This window comes from Periplaneta americana, chromosome 16 (genome assembly GCF_040183065.1).
Source record: "Periplaneta americana isolate PAMFEO1 chromosome 16, P.americana_PAMFEO1_priV1, whole genome shotgun sequence".
In the NCBI taxonomy this organism is placed as follows: Eukaryota; Metazoa; Arthropoda; class Insecta; order Blattodea; family Blattidae; genus Periplaneta; species Periplaneta americana.
In genome coordinates this window covers 178,507,811-178,517,567 of record NC_091132.1, presented here as the reverse complement: position 1 = coordinate 178,517,567, position 9,757 = coordinate 178,507,811, and positions in this window count along the sequence as shown.

The window sequence follows — 9,757 nt, the reverse complement described above, 5'->3', positions numbered from 1 at the left end:
CTATACAGAGGAAACCAACGACAAATACATAAACTACACCAATACATAAACAAAATACACCCAAAACTTCAATACACACTAGAAATTGAAAATATCTCCATAAATTTCCTCGACATCACCATAACAAAAATTGACAACAAACACACCTTCAAAATATACAGAAAACCAACCACCACCACCACACACATACCCAACAAATCTAACCACCCCATACAACACAAAAATGCTGCTTTCAGGACAATGGTACACAGATTACTCAAAATACCCATGAGCCAACAACACTACAATGAAGAAGTGAACACAATCAAATACATAGCACAAGAAAACGGTTACAATCCAAACATAATAGACAACATCATAAGAAAGACAAAACAAAAACTTAACAAACACAAAAACACGCAAAACACAACACAAACACATGAACACAAAAAATACATCACACTAACATATGAAAACAAAAACACACATAAGATCGCATCTTCATTCAGAAAGCACAAATACAACATAGCATACAGAACAGAAAACACACTACAAAGACATCTCAACACACAAAAAGCACAAACAAATAAATACGACCACACAGACGTATACAAACTCACATGTAATAGTTGCGACAAGTTCTACATTGGACAGACAGGCAAATCATTCCAAACACGCTACAAAGAACACATCAAAGCAATAACCAGAGGACACAATACATCTACATACGCCGATCACATAACCAATCCTAACCATACATACAATAACATAAATGCAGACATGGAAATCCTACACATACAACCCAAGAACCAAAAACTCAACACATTAGAACAATATGAAATGTACAAACACACTAAAACACACCCCGATCAAATTCTCAACGCACAGATCAATTTCAGTACACACACACTATTTAACTCCATTATTCAACACCTTTCAACTATCAAACGCACCCACATAACAGGCAGAGAAGTTCGAGATGACGCCGAGATCTAGTAGGCTCTGAGGATGGTGTGATAAGTACCGAAACAGCTGTAAGCCGCACAAACTTACATAATTAACACGAGTAAGTCCGCTAGTTAATCAATTACTTATATTCAAGTGTTAAAAGTAGTGTAAGCAGAATCAAAATGGGAAAATTTGTATATTTTCTCTGAAGCATCCAAAATAAATTTCATTCTTTTTTTTTTTTATGATTTTGCTAAGTCTAATGTTTCCTAAGAGATAGGGCTAATGCTTGTAAACACATGCAGAAAAAAAAATCACTGGTTTCCCAACTGTAGCAAAGAAATAGGTTATCACCTGTCCTTGCAAGTGCTGTACTCAAAATAAAATAAGATGTGCAAAATAAAAATGTGTACTCAGAGAGATACAAAATAGGTTAAAATCATAACAGGGGTTGTTTTAATTGATTTTACGAAGATTTATCAACTGTTATGGTTTTCTAGCGTCTGAATGAGATGGTGATAATGACGGAGAAATGAGTCCAGTGTCCAGCATTTGTTCTGAAGACAGACAGCTGTCCCCAGGTACACTGTCCCTAGGTATACATCAGGAATCAGCAAAATAAATCTCAGCAAGTTTTCAAGACTGAGGTACCAAAAACAAGCTAATAACCACATGGATTCGTAGCTAGAATAACAGGTTTAAAATATAGATTTAAGTTTTTAATCACGGGTATATAAAGAGTTATTTAAAAATATTTCATTAATTTGAAAACGTTTAAGGTCCAAAAAAAATTCTCTAACATAATTCAATTTAAAGCCACTTCAAATTTCATCTGTGAAACATTGGACACAACTATCAACAACATACCTCTACTAGAAACATCAACAACCAAATTTCTTGGTTTGCATATTAATAATATAATAAATTGGAAAAACGATATCAAAGAAATAACCCCCAAACTTAGCTCAGCATGCTTCGCAATTAGGTCGTTACAACAATTTCTAAACAGCAGTATCTTAAAGACAATATATTTTGCCTATTTTCAATCCATTATGTCCTACGGAATAATATTTTGGGGAAATTCTGTAGATAGTAAAAATGTATTCTTATTACAAAAAAGAGCCATTAGAATAATAGTTGGAGCAAAGGCTAGAGAATCATGTAGATTATTTTTAAAAAAATTAGAGATTCTAACCTTAACAAATCAATACCTATACTCTACAATAAATTTCCTCTTATGTAATAAAGAAAATTTTCCAACTAATTCAGCCATACATAGTATAAATACCCGCAGAAGGAATGATTTTAATACGCCATCATCAAATTTATCATGCTTTCAAAGGGGAGTACGTTACATGGCGATAAAAATGTTCAATAGTCTTCCTGAAGACATTAAGAATCATAGCCAAAACCCTGCATTATTTAAGGTAAAACTAAAAAATTACTTAATATCTCACACTTCCTATTCCGTAGATGAATTCTTGACATTTCACAGTACTGTGTAAATATTATAATACTATTAAATGGTATACATATTATGTTGTATAAAATATTGTTATTAAGGTATTAATTCTGTACATATTTCATATTTGCATTTTATTGTTAAAGGTAAGAATTGGACATGTTCTTTATTCTATGCTATAAAGCAAATGTAAAAATATTATGGAACGAATAAATCTATCTATCTATCTATCTATCTATCTATCTATCTATCTATCTATCTATCTATCTATCTATCTATCTATCTATCTATCTATCTATCTATCTATCTATCTATCTATCTATCTATCTATCTATCTATCTATCTATCTATCTATCTATCTATCTATCTATCTATCTATCTATCTATCTATCTATCTATCTATCTATCTATCTATCTATCTATCTATCTATCTATCTATCTATCTATCTATCTATCTATCTATCTATCTATCTATCTATCTATCTATCTATCTATCTATCTATCTATCTATCTATCTATCTATCTATCTATCTATCTATCTATCTATCTATCTATCTATCTATCTATCTATCTATCTATCTATCTATCTATCTATCTATCTATCTATCTATCTATCTATCTATCTATCTATCTATCTATCTATCTATCTATCTATCTATCTATCTATCTATCTATCTATCTATCTATCTATCTATCTATCTATCTATCTATCTATCTATCTATCTATCTATCTATCTATCTATCTATCTATCTATCTATCTATCTATCTATCTATCTATCTATCTATCTATCTATCTATCTATCTATCTATCTATCTATCTATCTATCTATCTATCTATCTATCTATCTATCTATCTATCTATCTATCTATCTATCTATCTATCTATCTATCTATCTATCTATCTATCTATCTATCTATCTATCTATCTATCTATCTATCTATCTATCTATCTATCTATCTATCTATCTATCTATCTATCTATCTATCTATCTATCTATCTATCTATCTATCTATCTATCTATCTATCTATCTATCTATCTATCTATCTATCTATCTATCTATCTATCTATCTATCTATCTATCTATCTATCTATCTATCTATCTATCTATCTATCTATCTATCTATCTATCTATCTATCTATCTATCTATCTATCTATCTATCTATCTATCTATCTATCTATCTATCTATCTATCTATCTATCTATCTATCTATCTATCTATCTATCTATCTATCTATCTATCTATCTATCTATCTATCTATCTATCTATCTATCTATCTATCTATCTATCTATCTATCTATCTATCTATCTATCTATCTATCTATCTATCTATCTATCTATCTATCTATCTATCTATCTATCTATCTATCTATCTATCTATCTATCTATCTATCTATCTATCTATCTATCTATCTATCTATCTATCTATCTATCTATCTATCTATCTATCTATCTATCTATCTATCTATCTATCTATCTATCTATCTATCTATCTATCTATCTATCTATCTATCTATCTATCTATCTATCTATCTATCTATCTATCTATCTATCTATCTATCTATCTATCTATCTATCTATCTATCTATCTATCTATCTATCTATCTATCTATCTATCTATCTATCTATCTATCTATCTATCTATCTATCTATCTATCTATCTATCTATCTATCTATCTATCTATCTATCTATCTATCTATCTATCTATCTATCTATCTATCTATCTATCTATCTATCTATCTATCTATCTATCTATCTATCTATCTATCTATCTATCTATCTATCTATCTATCTATCTATCTATCTATCTATCTATCTATCTATCTATCTATCTATCTATCTATCTATCTATCTATCTATCTATCTATCTATCTATCTATCTATCTATCTATCTATCTATCTATCTATCTATCTATCTATCTATCTATCTATCTATCTATCTATCTATCTATCTATCTATCTATCTATCTATCTATCTATCTATCTATCTATCTATCTATCTATCTATCTATCTATCTATCTATCTATCTATCTATCTATCTATCTATCTATCTATCTATCTATCTATCTATCTATCTATCTATCTATCTATCTATCTATCTATCTATCTATCTATCTATCTATCTATCTATCTATCTATCTATCTATCTATCTATCTATCTATCTATCTATCTATCTATCTATCTATCTATCTATCTATCTATCTATCTATCTATCTATCTATCTATCTATCTATCTATCTATCTATCTATCTATCTATCTATCTATCTATCTATCTATCTATCTATCTATCTATCTATCTATCTATCTATCTATCTATCTATCTATCTATCTATCTATCTATCTATCTATCTATCTATCTATCTATCTATCTATCTATCTATCTATCTATCTATCTATCTATCTATCTATCTATCTATCTATCTATCTATCTATCTATCTATCTATCTATCTATCTATCTATCTATCTATCTATCTATCTATCTATCTATCTATCTATCTATCTATCTATCTATCTATCTATCTATCTATCTATCTATCTATCTATCTATCTATCTATCTATCTATCTATCTATCTATCTATCTATCTATCTATCTATCTATCTATCTATCTATCTATCTATCTATCTATCTATCTATCTATCTATCTATCTATCTATCTATCTATCTATCTATCTATCTATCTATCTATCTATCTATCTATCTATCTATCTATCTATCTATCTATCTATCTATCTATCTATCTATCTATCTATCTATCTATCTATCTATCTATCTATCTATCTATCTATCTATCTATCTATCTATCTATCTATCTATCTATCTATCTATCTATCTATCTATCTATCTATCTATCTATCTATCTATCTATCTATCTATCTATCTATCTATCTATCTATCTATCTATCTATCTATCTATCTATCTATCTATCTATCTATCTATCTATCTATCTATCTATCTATCTATCTATCTATCTATCTATCTATCTATCTATCTATCTATCTATCTATCTATCTATCTATCTATCTATCTATCTATCTATCTATCTATCTATCTATCTATCTATCTATCTATCTATCTATCTATCTATCTATCTATCTATCTATCTATCTATCTATCTATCTATCTATCTATCTATCTATCTATCTATCTATCTATCTATCTATCTATCTATCTATCTATCTATCTATCTATCTATCTATCTATCTATCTATCTATCTATCTATCTATCTATCTATCTATCTATCTATCTATCTATCTATCTATCTATCTATCTATCTATCTATCTATCTATCTATCTATCTATCTATCTATCTATCTATCTATCTATCTATCTATCTATCTATCTATCTATCTATCTATCTATCTATCTATCTATCTATCTATCTATCTATCTAAATCTAATCTAATCTAATCTAATCTAATCTAATCTATCTAATCTATCTATCTATCTATCTATCTATCTATCTATCTATCTATCTATCTATCTATCTATCTATCTATCTATCTATCTATCTATCTATCTATCTATCTATCTATCTATCTATCTATCTATCTATCTATCTATCTATCTATCTATCTATCTATCTGAAGGAAACATCCGGAAAAAAGAAATCAACATCGTAACTCGTTGCAACCAGGATTTGAACCCAGATCCAATCGTTTCACGGTTCAGGAAAACCCCGAAAAAAACCTCAACTATACAAATTGTTTTAACCATGATTTGAATTTCATCCCCAGTGGTGAACTATTACATGTTCCAACAAACAAAAATATCTAATACTACATAGTCTAACTTGCAATGGCGTCTAATACTATTATGCCTAAATTATAACAATAATACAAGTTATCTATATATTATTGTTTGATACATGTAACTCAGGAATAAAATACAGTAGGTCTAATGTTGAAATAGTTGAGCAATGAAAATATACAGTAGATTAATCTTCATTTTCATTTTCCGGTACAGCAAGGAATGTCAGCCTGTAGTTTAAAGTTCTCAAGTACGTACAAATCAATTTCTTCACGATCTTTATACTTCTGGAAATGTGTTACAATTCTCTCTACGTGTTTTTTTTTATTAATTTTGTACGATTTCTTTATGGCATGTTGAACTCTTCCATGTCCTGCCAGGAGCTGTGTCTCTGAGTGAACATCTCGAGTAGATCGTATAGCTGGTTCTACTTTTCAGTCTTAACTCATAGTCGAAAATATTATGAATTATAATTATATTACCTTTAGGCGAATTAATAGTATGTGTATTCATTTTGCTACAAAATTTCTGAAACTGACAAGGTACTAAGGAAATATAATGTTCATTGTTGTAACAATATCTACTTTTTTTTAGTCAGTATTGTTAAAATTATTTGAGATGTATGTACATTTTATTTATAAATTACACATTAGACGTAAATTTTATTTAGACATTTAAGCATTAGACATGTTTCTTCTAGACCTGAGTTATAAGTGAATATATATTTTTTTAATTAGACTTTATGTTTTATTAGATCTACTGTCTATTACACTGCTATCTTAGACGTAATGACCTGAAAACATAAGCACAATACCTCTTTCATCCCATCAAATGCAGATGAAACCAGAAATACTTGAACAGTTCTAGCTTCATCAGTGCCTACAGAGTTTTCAGCAAAACCAAGTGATAGCACCACCACTATACTGAAATGATGAATTGATATAAATCTCATCTAATTGAAGAGTTACAATTTTTACTGCCTTTTTGTAAAGTTTCGTTACAACAGTTAAAAAAAAAAGGTGGTTGTTATAATCGTTATATGGAGATATGTTACAGGGGGATAACAAACTTTTTTTTTTATTGGGTTATTTTACGACGCTGTATCAACATCTTGGTTATTTAGCGTCTGAATGAGATGAATGTGATAATGCCGGTGAAATGAGTCCGGGGTCCAGCACCTAAAGTTACCCAGCATTTGCTCACATTGGGTTGAGGGAAAACCCCGGAAAAAACCTCAACCAGGTAACTTGCCCCGACCGAGAATCGAACCCGGACCACCTGGTTTCGCAGCCAGACGCGCTGACCGTTACTCCACAGGTGTGGACGATAACAAACTCTAAATATGTTTAGGATGAGGTAAATATTATATACCAGTATCAAATTTGTATAAAAGTTGCAGATTTATCCTTCGAAGAAGTGGAAAAATTCAAATATCTTGGAGCAACAGTAATAAATATAAATGATACTCGGAAGGAAATTAAACGCAGAATAAATATGAGAAATACCTGTTATTATTCGGTTGAGAAGCTTTTCTCATCTAGTCTGCTGTGAAAAAATCTGAAAGTTAGAATTTATAAAACAGTTATATTACCGGTTGTTCTGTATGGATGTCAAACTTAGACTCTCACTTTGAGAGAGGAATAGAGATTGAGAGTTTTTGAAAATAAGGTTCTTACGAAAATATTTGGGGCTAAAAGGGATGAAGTTACAGGAGCATGGAGAAAGTTACACAACGCAGAGCTGAACGCATTATATCCTTCACCTGACATAATTAGGAACATTATATCCAGAAGTCTGAGATGGGCAGGGCATGTAGCACGTATGGGCGAATCCAGAAATGCATATAGAGTGTGAGTTGGGAGGCCAGAGGGGAAAAGACCTTTGGGGAGGCCGAGGTGTAGATGGGAAGATAATATTAAAATGGATTTGAGGGAGGTGGGATAAGATGATAGAAAATGGATTAATCTTGCTCAGGATAGGGACCAATGGTGGGCTTATGTGAGGGTGGCAATGAACCTGGATCCTTAAAAGCCAGTAAGTAAATATCAAAATTGTTACATTTATTTATTTTTATTTTATTTGCTTATTTTACGACGCTGTATCAACATCTAGGTTATTTAGCGTCTGAATGATATGAGGTGATAATGCTGGTGAAATGAGTCCGGGGTCCAGCACCGAAAGTTACCCAGCATTTGCTCCTATTGGGTTGAGGGAAAACCCGGAAAAAACCTCAACCAGATAACTTCCCCCACCGGGATTCGAACCCGGGCCACACAGGTGTGGACAAATTTGTTTAACATCAGTATAAAATATAAAAGCGTATGGTTTTACTTCCAATAAGATAATTTTTTTCTGTTTTCAGTGCTATCAAATCAATACAGATTTTAAATGTTGGTGGGATTAATTGTCATTATAAAGCGACTCCAGAGTCATTATAAAGCGACATTACAGATAATGAAGAATTTATTATTCCATCAAAATATCTTTATTTTTGAGTACACAGGTATTACCTAGATACAAATCGAAACCAGTGTCCAAAACTCGCCCTTATTTTCGTAAGATACAATGTGATTTTCAGATATTTCTGGCTTTAATTTTAGGCCGACTTCTTCTTTTCATGAACAAAATATGTTCATGTAACTACATTTCCTCATCATCTGAATACTCAGATTCAACATAGCGTTTGTACGTAATTTGTAAAGTACGACAATATCATTACAGGTTATATATTTAAGTACGACAATATACGTAAATACATAACCTATAATATTTCCCCCAACGAGTGATTACTATAATCAGAAATATGCTTTCTGCATGAAGGCAGTGCATAGATGATCACAGAGAGGTGTGATCTGTGATAGCGTGAACTCGCCAAGTGTGTGGAGGAAGGCTCTTCGCCTGTTTCTCGCAACACATTTGTCGCTAGCGAAAACTCTTCAAGTGTGTTACGGGCCTAAGAGGTGGTTGTAATAATGTTTGAGAGTATTTCCAGTGTGCATTTGACGAATCCGTCATAATGATGCATTCTAAAGTTTATAATGGCACAAATCGCATCAGGAAAAGCTCTAGCGTCACATTTCATGCGTAAATACTAATATTTAAATGTATATAATAACTCAACGTTCAATTAATACAAGCTATAATTATCACTTCCATGTAGATTGAATTATTCTATCAGCATGTGAGAAGACTGTTTCAAGCTAGCACTATTTCCGAGACCATATTGATGGCATTTTTTAAAATATGATAGATACATTACAAATAATAAAATACCGTACGTGTTACCTCCAGCTTCAGCCCACCCCTTCAAAAAAAAAAAAAAGACGGAAGTAGTGTTACGATGATAACTTGGCATCAGAAGAGATAATTTTACGTGAACTAATTGGCCCATTCACAATATTACACATAACCGTAACATAAACACAGAAGTTTGTGCCCAGGCTACCAAAAGGGATCATTCACAATGATTCACATAAACATTGACATAAACATTACCGTAAGAAATTAACATGAAAGCTTACGGGATTTGCAAACAAAACACAATTGTGGAGCGCTGAAGTAACACGACAGAATATGAGGAAATGGCATTGTTGTTATGTATCCATGGTTA